This window comes from Anoplophora glabripennis, unplaced genomic scaffold (assembly GCF_000390285.2).
Source record: "Anoplophora glabripennis isolate ALB-LARVAE unplaced genomic scaffold, Agla_2.0 scaffold181, whole genome shotgun sequence".
Lineage (NCBI taxonomy): Eukaryota > Metazoa > Arthropoda > Insecta > Coleoptera > Cerambycidae > Anoplophora > Anoplophora glabripennis.
In genome coordinates, this window is record NW_019416339.1 from 544531 (window position 1) to 554841 (window position 10311).

The following is a 10311-nucleotide window of genomic DNA, read 5'->3' on the forward strand; positions in this document are numbered from 1 at the left end:
TTTTGTAATAAGATGTTAATATTTCTGTAATGGTTTTCTATTAAATATTATATATATATGATAAGTAACACCATTTTATTTCTTTTATTTAAAACAATTACGACTATGCTTCCAAATCGTGATACCAACTACCTAAACAAAAGTGTCTAGAGTCTTTTGTAACATCTGGAAATATTGAGGACTTAAATTTAATAAAAGTGGTAAGAAAATACGTCAAATTAAGACCCCATCGTATAAAATTTCATTTAAACCTAATGCTTTGGTACTTTTACTATACATTAAAGAGTTAATATTCCGAAAATTAAGTTTTTTATTAAATTAAATTTCATTCTTATAAAAGAAAATGCACCGCTACCCAAAAAAATTAACATCTGCCTTTGTTAAAATAATGGATTCTTTCTACGATATCACTTGTTGAGTATGCTCGATCAAAGCAAAAACAAAATTCACTATTTGATATAATGACAAAAGGACCATTTCATTAAACAACTCAAGTTTAAAAAACAATTTGTGCATGAAACAAATAATAACATAACACCTTTAAGGAAAATTACGAAAAATGTCTATATTTGACGAACAACCCTAATCCCTATTTTCAAAGAGACATTTTACCTATTTCAGTCCTGTAATATTCAGAATTCATACATTAAATCGAAATTAATGTAGGCACTAAAAAGACCATCATGTAACAATTTTCAATTGAAATTTACTGAGGACCGACCTACCTCTGACTTTGCATGCATATTCCGGGCGTCCGTCGATCCTGCTATGGTGATTTACTTTAGAACGTTCTTGTTTCTCTTATGAATGTCATATTCAACGTGAAACCGCATCATAAATAAATCCCAAAATTGTGATTAATGATACGTTAGAGTAGTAATAAATTCACAGATTTGAAAATAGTAAATGTTTTCTTTCTCTTTAACATACTAGTAATTGTTGTTATAGTTTAGATAAATACGAAGATAAATTTTAAATTATCGATGAACAGCAGTTCCAAAAGGTTATAACTAGGGCCCGGTATACAGTACAAGTGAAACATCAATACATGAATCGTTATTAATGTCAGAAACCATCGATCTACTTCCTTGACTACGACAATCAAGATATCTGTCTTTGTCATCTAGCTGATTATTATCGATGGCTTTTAACGCGCTGTTGTCAGATTCTTTTATAGTGTATATAGTAGTTATTTATTTGTGGCATAGTTTTTTTTCTTTCGACCTATGGAAACAGACAAAAGAAAACAAATTTAAACTATCAAAAATAATTATCAATCCCTACATTGGCGTTGTGTGCTGTACGCAATGCGCTCTCTCCCCACGTGGCCCCAGGTGATTCTGAATAGTGTTTACATTAGTTTTTCAAGCATTAAAAATGTCTTAAGTGTATAGCAACTTGGAGTTGATGGAAATCGTTTTAATTTCATTTAATTTAATTTAAAGCAAGACAAGATTTATGTTAAAGTGAAGCATTTGTGTTAGGGTGAAGCATGACAACATTTGTGTTAGTCCATAGAAACTGGGTAAGACGGACCCAAATGTGTTTACACGTCGGTGGACCAAATTTTGAACAGTTGTTGTAACATCAGATATGTCAAATTATTTTATTAATTAAAACCACAAATTAATGTTATTAATTAATAATAACAATAGCGGCAGAAGCAGTTGAATATGTTGATATAAAGTAGGTGTTAAAATTTTATTTATTCTTTCCTTAGAAAAGAAATTCTTCTAATTTTTTGTCCGTTTATGCTGCATGCTTTGCCCTTTGCGCAAAGTCAGGTTTTACAGTGGACTAGTTTCCAGTGCCGTGCAGAAGTGTATTTTTAAATCATTTTCGAACTGCTATTTTCGATTTATTTTTACAAAATTGTATTTGTAAGAATCCCCTGTACATTCAATTTTTTTTAAATAAGCTCTGAATCACCCTGTATAGTGATGTGTATTTTGTATTTGTCTGCTTTTTCCAGTGTAGTTAGGGAAAACTAGTTTCATAAAAATAACCCGTGACTGATCCTTTTTGGCTCAAAGGTTTATTTCATTATTTTTTTAAATTTTTTTCACAGGTATCAAAATACTCAACAAACAAAAACAAAAACTGAAAATCCATTATTAACGAGTTAAAGCTTTTTTATATTTTATCTCAAAAACTGTTCAGATTAGAACGTATGTGATGTATCACTTGTTTATTTATTTGGCCCAATCCGAGGTCCAATCCTGTTTAAAAAAGTAGCTTTCAATCCCCTTGCACTATGTATATTCATTCCTGTGAAATTTTTAAAAACTATTATTTGTTTAGAGGTAATAAGTTGAAGCGCATTACGATTATTATAATAGTGCTGACTTGATATTTGTGATATCTCGTGCGTTCACTAGGCCTAGGATGCTAAAACATAATTTCTTATTATGGATATTTTTTTTAATAAGATTTTGTCATACTCGATTCACAAAAGGCAATTCATTATTGAAAAAATCAAATACAAGGTGTAAGAAGTTTGACTGCCATTGCTTCAGCATGAGATAGAGTAATCATAAATGAACAAAAAACTTGTATATTACAGCGGCGTAAGATTAACAGTTTTCAAAATACAGCGAGTATTAATATTTGGGAGTTTCATCACAACGTGATAACAGCACTTAACCTGCTGATGCACACCACGTGTGCATGCGACAGACTGTCCTACGGAAAAAATGTAAACAACTATTATTATGAAACATTTAGTAAATTTCAAGACAATTGTTTTCCAGTTTTTAAATAAATAAAATATAGTGTACCGATTTTGTAGTACGAAGATAGTGTTGTGATTAAATTTTAGCTGGAATTTTAGTAATTATGAATCTCTTAAAACTTTACTTTTAATCAAATTACGTATTTGAAAAATATGTAATTAAAGTATCCAAAGATTCACGTCGTCCAAATAATCATACGTATTAAAAATAATTTAGGTAGTTTCCGAAAAGCAAAATTCAGTAATTTTTAAACGCACAAGTACAAAACAAACTACAACATATGCTTAAAATGTTCACCACCCTTTTCGATGCACGCACGACACCTTCGAATGCAATTTTCGCGCACTCGCTGGAAAACACCTCAAGAAAAGGAAATAGTGGTACGCAAAAAACACTCCGACACGGTCGAATTCAGATACCAACTGAATTGCGTATTGGTGGTTGCTTAATACCTCGTGTTAATAAATCGCCGCGCCGTGTCTCATTGCCCGATATAAATTTTATCGAATTTTAAATTTATTACAACGCTAATTATTTTTTAGAATTAAGCATATAGAAGTTCAAAAAAGTGATAAACATTGTATTTTATGGTATTCTATGCACGCAGTTGTCATTATTCCTTAATTAATCGAACTTTTGTACATCAAGTTCTAGATTTTGATAATTTTTTTTTTCTCGGAAATGGTTGAGTTTAGGACCCATGTCATATAAGGTTTTTTTGTTTATTTTAATGTATTCTATCGTCTGTTAAAATTAAGGCAGTCAAACTTCTAACACTGTGTATCTAAATTTCCAAGACTTACGGGATTTGTAAATATCATAACACACAATTTGTTCCATACACAAGCAGATCAGTTGACTGAGATCCTGCATTACGTTGCATAATTGGATTTTCTATTGACTATGGAATAAACAACTTGTAATTAACTAACTGTAAACATATTGTTTATCACTACCCCAACATGATTTGAACGTGAATCAGACAAAGACTTATCTATTAAAATTTGAAAAAAAATACACTAAATTTGTTGTTAATACATTAAAAAGCTAGTTTATGATACCCAAATTCATACAATTGTTGAAAGTAAGATTTGTAATAAGTTCGATTTGCTAAAACCGATTTCCTATTTAACTCTATGGAGATTACACAATTTTTATCTATTTAAACTTGATACCTTTATCGATTTTCAATTTAACGAGTGATTTCGCCTTATTGGATGGGTCTTCTTATCTTTACGGTAACAAATCTGCATATAAGCTGCATATAAATAAATAAATAAATAAATAAAACACGAAGAACAGTTTTAGTAGTTTTAATAGTTAAACTAGCAGTTATTATTTTTAGTATGTAAAACATGCTTATGAGTTAAATAAATTAAAAATAATTCTGAAAGTATTAATATAATAATTAATTATAATACCGCCAGCATACTTTCTGGCCTATATTAGTGTTTATTTCATATTTATAAAAGTACTGTTTCTTTATGTCTCTATGAATGCTATTATTTTGCATTTCAATGCATTTAAGTATAATTTATTTTTGTTACATCAAATTTGAACAGTATTTAAATCAGTTTGTAGAAGTTTACAGTCATCTAATGATTCCACTTTGGAGTATATTTTTAAATCATCCGCAAAAACAAGTTTGTGTCACCATATTAGGTAGCTTAAATCGTCAATGAACAAAAGAAAGAGCAAAGGACCTAGATTAGATCCTTGAGGAATTCCAGATGTGGCTAGCTTTTTAATAAAGTGAAATCCATTAGAAAATACGTACTGCAACCTTCCAAATATATAAGATTTGAGGAAATGTTAATTCTGGATTTTATACTATTTATACAGGGTGACATGGAAAAAGTGCAATGCATAGCACCACATGATAGAGGACCTCAAAACATAAAATGTTCATATACACTTATGTTTAAATTTCTTTTGTTTTCGAGACATAATAGAGTGTTAAAGAAATTTTGGAATATATTTATTTTTTTTACTCCCAATTAAGTGGAGGGAATCTACTGACAATTGGTACATAATATCATCTACACGTTGCCAGCCAATGGCGGAGTTAGAGGGTTCACTATGCTTTAATTAAATTAAAAATTAATACGGCCTTGTAAAAATTAATATTTTAGCATTTTGCGATAGGTAATATAATTCCTATTAAAAGTTCCTTTCAATTTTTCAACTCCACCACCGGTTGGTAACCTGTAGAGGATATTATGTACCAATTGTCAGTACATTCCCTCCACTTCATAATAAAGTAATAAAAAAAAATCAATATTTTCCAAAATTTCTTTAACACTGTATCTCGGAAACAAAAGGAATTTAGACATAAGTGTATAGGAACTTTTTATATGTTTTGAGGTCCTCTATCGTGTGGTGCTATGCATTGCACTTTTTTCCATGTCACCCTGTATATTATAATTTCCATCTTTACGACTGCTAATTTTTTTCAATTTTATCTCTTTTTTTGGCACCAATAAACTAAACTAAACTAAATTGTCGCTTATATACCAGTCCTTGATTATAGTAAATGACTGATATTTAATAAAATTAATTTGATTGCCTATCGATTATTACGCGCTACACTGTTTAACTTAATTAAAATACTTTCTGGGTTTGAGTGTAATATTAAATATTAAAAGGAGAAAAGTTTAATATTGCTTTATATAACTTCCGTCATTCCGTCGAGTGCAGCTTTTACTGTTTGTCATGAAAAGCAATAATCGTTCACCGTATTACATTGTAAGACCTAATCTGCAGTAGACTATTAACGGACGTTACACAGAAACGGCAAAAATTGGAATGAACTTGCCAAAGGTAACAAGGCAAAATTTTATTGTTTTTATTTAATTAAACGAAAATAGAGTTATTTGAAAAATTAACTTTGTCAGGTGTTTCAATGGTTATTGTGCAGTCCAGAAGATTTATCTATTTTGCAGTGTAATATATCTCTGGTTAGGCAAAACTAAATTTATAAAATCAACCCATTGACACATGGTTTTAAACCCAAATAATTAACACATAAAATGACACAAATAAATGAATGCAGGCAATATGGCAAAATCTTAGTTGCATTTTGGTTTTTTTTTCATAGATAATAGATCAACAAATACGGGTATAAAGTTAGATTGTCAGAAATTAGTCCATTTATATCTCAAAAAACAATAGTCTAGACTATTACTGAAGTTATACTCATACTCGTACTGTTTATTGACAACTTTATATACAAAAGGTATATGTTGTGTCACTAATATAATTAAAATATAAAAAGAAGTCAGGAAGTGAATATGTAAAATTTATTTAAATGTCAATTTATTGACACTCTTGAACACTATAAAAACAATTTTCAATTAAGTATCGCTTACAAAAATGTTTAAAATGCTTAAAATTCACGTTAAGCGTTGAGCGAAACTACTTACTAAAATATTATAAAGTTTTAAGTCCACACAATTTTTTTTAGCAATGTTAATCCTTGATCTCAGGACAGTCAGGTCATCAGTATGCCTTGTATTATAATTATGATTATCATAATTGTGTCTAAGATTCTTTCTGCTCCGGTGAATGTTATGCAATGACTAGTATATACAAACAAGGCAATGGAAGAGTTTTAAATATTTTAAATAATCGCTGAGAATAATTGAATGACTTGATGAAGAATTACTGATAATGCGTATAGCCGATTTTTGCATGCAGAAGACTATATTAAACGACGATGAAATCCCCCAAAAGTAAAGTGACTATTTCTTAGAAAGAAATAAACAGATATAATATCATGAGGCAAGCAATTTTTAAGTTGAAGTAATACAAATATTTGAGAAGATAATTTTGAGCACAAAATGTCAATATGTGCTTTCCAGTTTAGGTGATCGTTCAGCATTGATCCTAGCAGTTTCACTGGCGTAGAACTAAGAGTCCGTCTATCGGATGTGAAGTTCATGTGTTGAGTTTTAGACTCATTTAACTTTAGTATATTTACTAAAAACCAATCTTTAGCTTTATCAAATATTAAAATATGTGTCACCCGTTGACAAGATCGTAGTGTCATCCGCAAATAATACACAATGACCATCAAGAGCGCTGGAAAGGTCATTAAAATAAACTAGAAAAAGTATCAGCCCCAAGACAGTCCCCTGCGGTATACCAACAAATACTTAGAAATCAAGTATTCTTATGGACTTTTTCTGTTTCCCAAAATTCTTCAATAAATTAAGATTTAAATGTGATGATATTACACAATTGTAAAAAAGGATAAATTTTTTCTCTTGAAAGGAAAAATAGGTTTTATGGCAATGTATATATTCAACTTCATATATAGAAATATTGTTTTCCATAGTGCCTGTCCTTGACAGCTGCTAATAAACGTTAACTCTGCAATAACGAAATTATCGACCATCATCATTCATTTTACAAAATGTCTGTAAAATTGTAAGTTTAATCAACATAGACAAAAGTAATCCGTTTATAATTGTTACGGTTTCGTTCTAATAGAATTCCAGAAATTCTAGGTTACTATAAAACTGCAATCACTTATAACTAATTTTACTAAAATTCCGATGAATTTCTGAGTAAATGATATCATAGTTTTATCGTCTTAAATATTTAAATCGGAATGTTGCGGTTAGATATGATTCAGTGGTGAACTTCTACGTGTTAGGTCACTTGTATTTAAGAATTAAACTAATCCGGTTCATACTTCCCCCAAAATAAAAATATTTAAAGAAAAGTTATTGGCAATAAATGTTTGATTGTGAATAAGTTGTTTATTAATATAGACGAAATAAATGTTTCCAAGTATAAATTTTACGTAAATTTTTCCAACTAATTGTTTTAAATTAAAGTTAATCAAATTCTATTCTAGATACCATATGTGCCAATATAAAAATTTTCTCAACGTAAGAAGACATAATATACAGTTTGTACATAATTATATGCAATGAGATTGCTATATAGGACTTGATGTTGTCAACAAACTTTAAGTTTAAGCCAAAAAAATGTAAACGTGAGTCCGCACATAGAGATTTTTTAAGATACAGGGTGTTGAAAAATCACATTTACTAAAATAGTTGTAAAGATGTTTAACCTAGATTTTCCTAATTAAAAGTAAAAATCCATAAACCGACAAATGAAGACAGCAAATTCTAGGAATATATTCATATCGATTTGATATAAATCGTCTTATCCAAAAATGTTTCTTAATGCAAATAACATAGCAACCGGTAACTATGCTGTAAATGTCAGATTTAGAAATTAGTTTTCAATCAAACACTTTTTCTCTCAGTTCTCAATAATTTAAATTGTCATTTGCTAAATACAAAAAAAAATCAGTCGTTTAAAAATGTTTACTATAGAAGAATATGCCGACATGCATTTAGTGTATGGCGAAATGCAACGTAACTCTCGAGCAGTGGCATGCTGATATGCCGAAAAATTTCCGAATAGAAGACATCATCTTCATAGCACTTTTACTGCCATTTACCAAAGATTAAGATAAGAAGAAGACATATTGCTGGAAGTTGAGGAAAATCTCGAAATTAGTGTTAGAGGGCTGGCTGCAATGTATCCGACTATTTGAGAAACTGTAGGAGACATTTTGCACAAGGAAAATCTAGATCCTTTTCATTTTAGAAAAATTTAATCATTGAAAGAAGCTGGTTGCGAAACCAAAAAATTCGAACCCCTAATTTCTTTTCTAATATTTTATTCTGCCATGGAAGTACTTTCACGAAGGATGAAATTTTTGACATGTATAATGTTTATCAATATTCCTATGTGACAACCCACATGCTATAAAAGAGACGAAACATCAGAATAGATTTAGCATAAATGTTTGGATAGGAATTCTTGGAAATAATCTACTAGGACCTGTGCAACTGACTAATCGCCTAAATGGGGAAGATTATTTACATTTTTTGGAGAACATTTTACCAAATTTATTAGATGACGTACCTACCTCTGGATATTCCACAGAACTTATAGTTTCTATATGAAGGTTGTCCGGCTCACATCAGGACTGTTTGTGAACTTTTAAATGCTTACTTACGGACAGCAGTGGATCGGAAGAGGGGAGTCCAGTTGCTTTGCCAGCAAAGTCTCCTGATTTAAATCCTTTCGATTTTTTGTCTGGAGATACCAAAAATCATTAGTCTGTTCTCAACCATTACAAACACGTGATCAGCAAGAATTTAACACGCCTATAATAAATTTACGAACAATAGGGGAATCTTCATAAGAAATCGACAATCATTAGAGAAATTAATCACTTTATGCATTGAAAACAATGGCCGCCATGTAGAGCATCTTTTATAATTTGAAGTTTGTTAATCATCGTTTTTGTTATAATTCTCGCCAAAAACTTTTTCATAGAATTTTACTTTATCTGGTTTCCAAAGCCAACTACTAAATATGAGCAAACAATTTGTATTTTTTGTGCAAAATACACAAACATTTCAAATTGATTTTTCTGGCATGTGGTACAGCCTAGCCACTCAAGAAAGAGTACCTCTTTAATCTAGAATAGTCTGAAGTTTTCGATTTTGATATTAAAAATGTCTAAAAGTCGAAGATGAAAAAAAAATTAATTAAAAATATCAGCTGATATTCCCAAATATGGTTCCTATGGTTACAGTTAAAAGATCATTTTTACATCAAAAGTCTGTCCATATCAATAACCTAAGTTTAATCCTACTAGATAAACAGAGATCTGAACAATTAAAAAGAGAACAGTGTCAAAGGGCCATCTTCAACCAACATCGCTTAAAAAGCATTTTATGTCAAATCAATACGAAATCATCCCTAAAATTTGCTGTCCTCATTCGTTGATTTAGTTTCCGTACACCCTGTATAATGGTACTGTATTCCAGTCATACACTGAAAGAAATCCACCAAGTGAGGGGCGTTGCTAAGATATTTTAGCTACAGTAGGTAAAATTTTTGCTCTCACAGAAAAAAATTCATGCTGCCACAAGTAAATACGTTTTGCTGAAACGTGTTTGCTACCACAACAAAGAAAAGTCTTGTGGCTATATGATAGTTCAGTTGAAATTTATTTTAGTCGACTGTCTATCTGTCCCAAGTGAGTTGCTTTGCTCAGGGAAGTGAATGTACTTTTTTAGAATTGATCCAATTGGGGTTAGTCAGTCCTTATTTGTAGCAAATTAGGGCTCACTTACTGTAACTGAGGCCTCACTTAATAATTTCCAGAATAAACCGGAATTCGGCTCAGTGCGCATGCGCGATTACGCGTGCCTTATACTGACCATGGTTTCGTCCATAGAGAAGTTAGAGGTATCGCCATTTTGCTGTAACACGTAAGCACTGGATATACGTTCGTCAATCGTTAGTCGATGGGTCCTTTATAATAAATAGATGTTTTGTGATCGAGTGTTGAGTCAGTTTTCAGTTGTCTAACAACCGACAGAAAGTTTTCAATTAGGGTATTTGCGTAGGTATGCAATAATACTTATATGCATGCGTGATTACATGCACACAATGCAGGCTGGATACAAACTCTTACTTCTCGAATGGGGATTTTCATTTTATGCTTGTTTGAAAATATGTACAACATTTAAGTTGCATT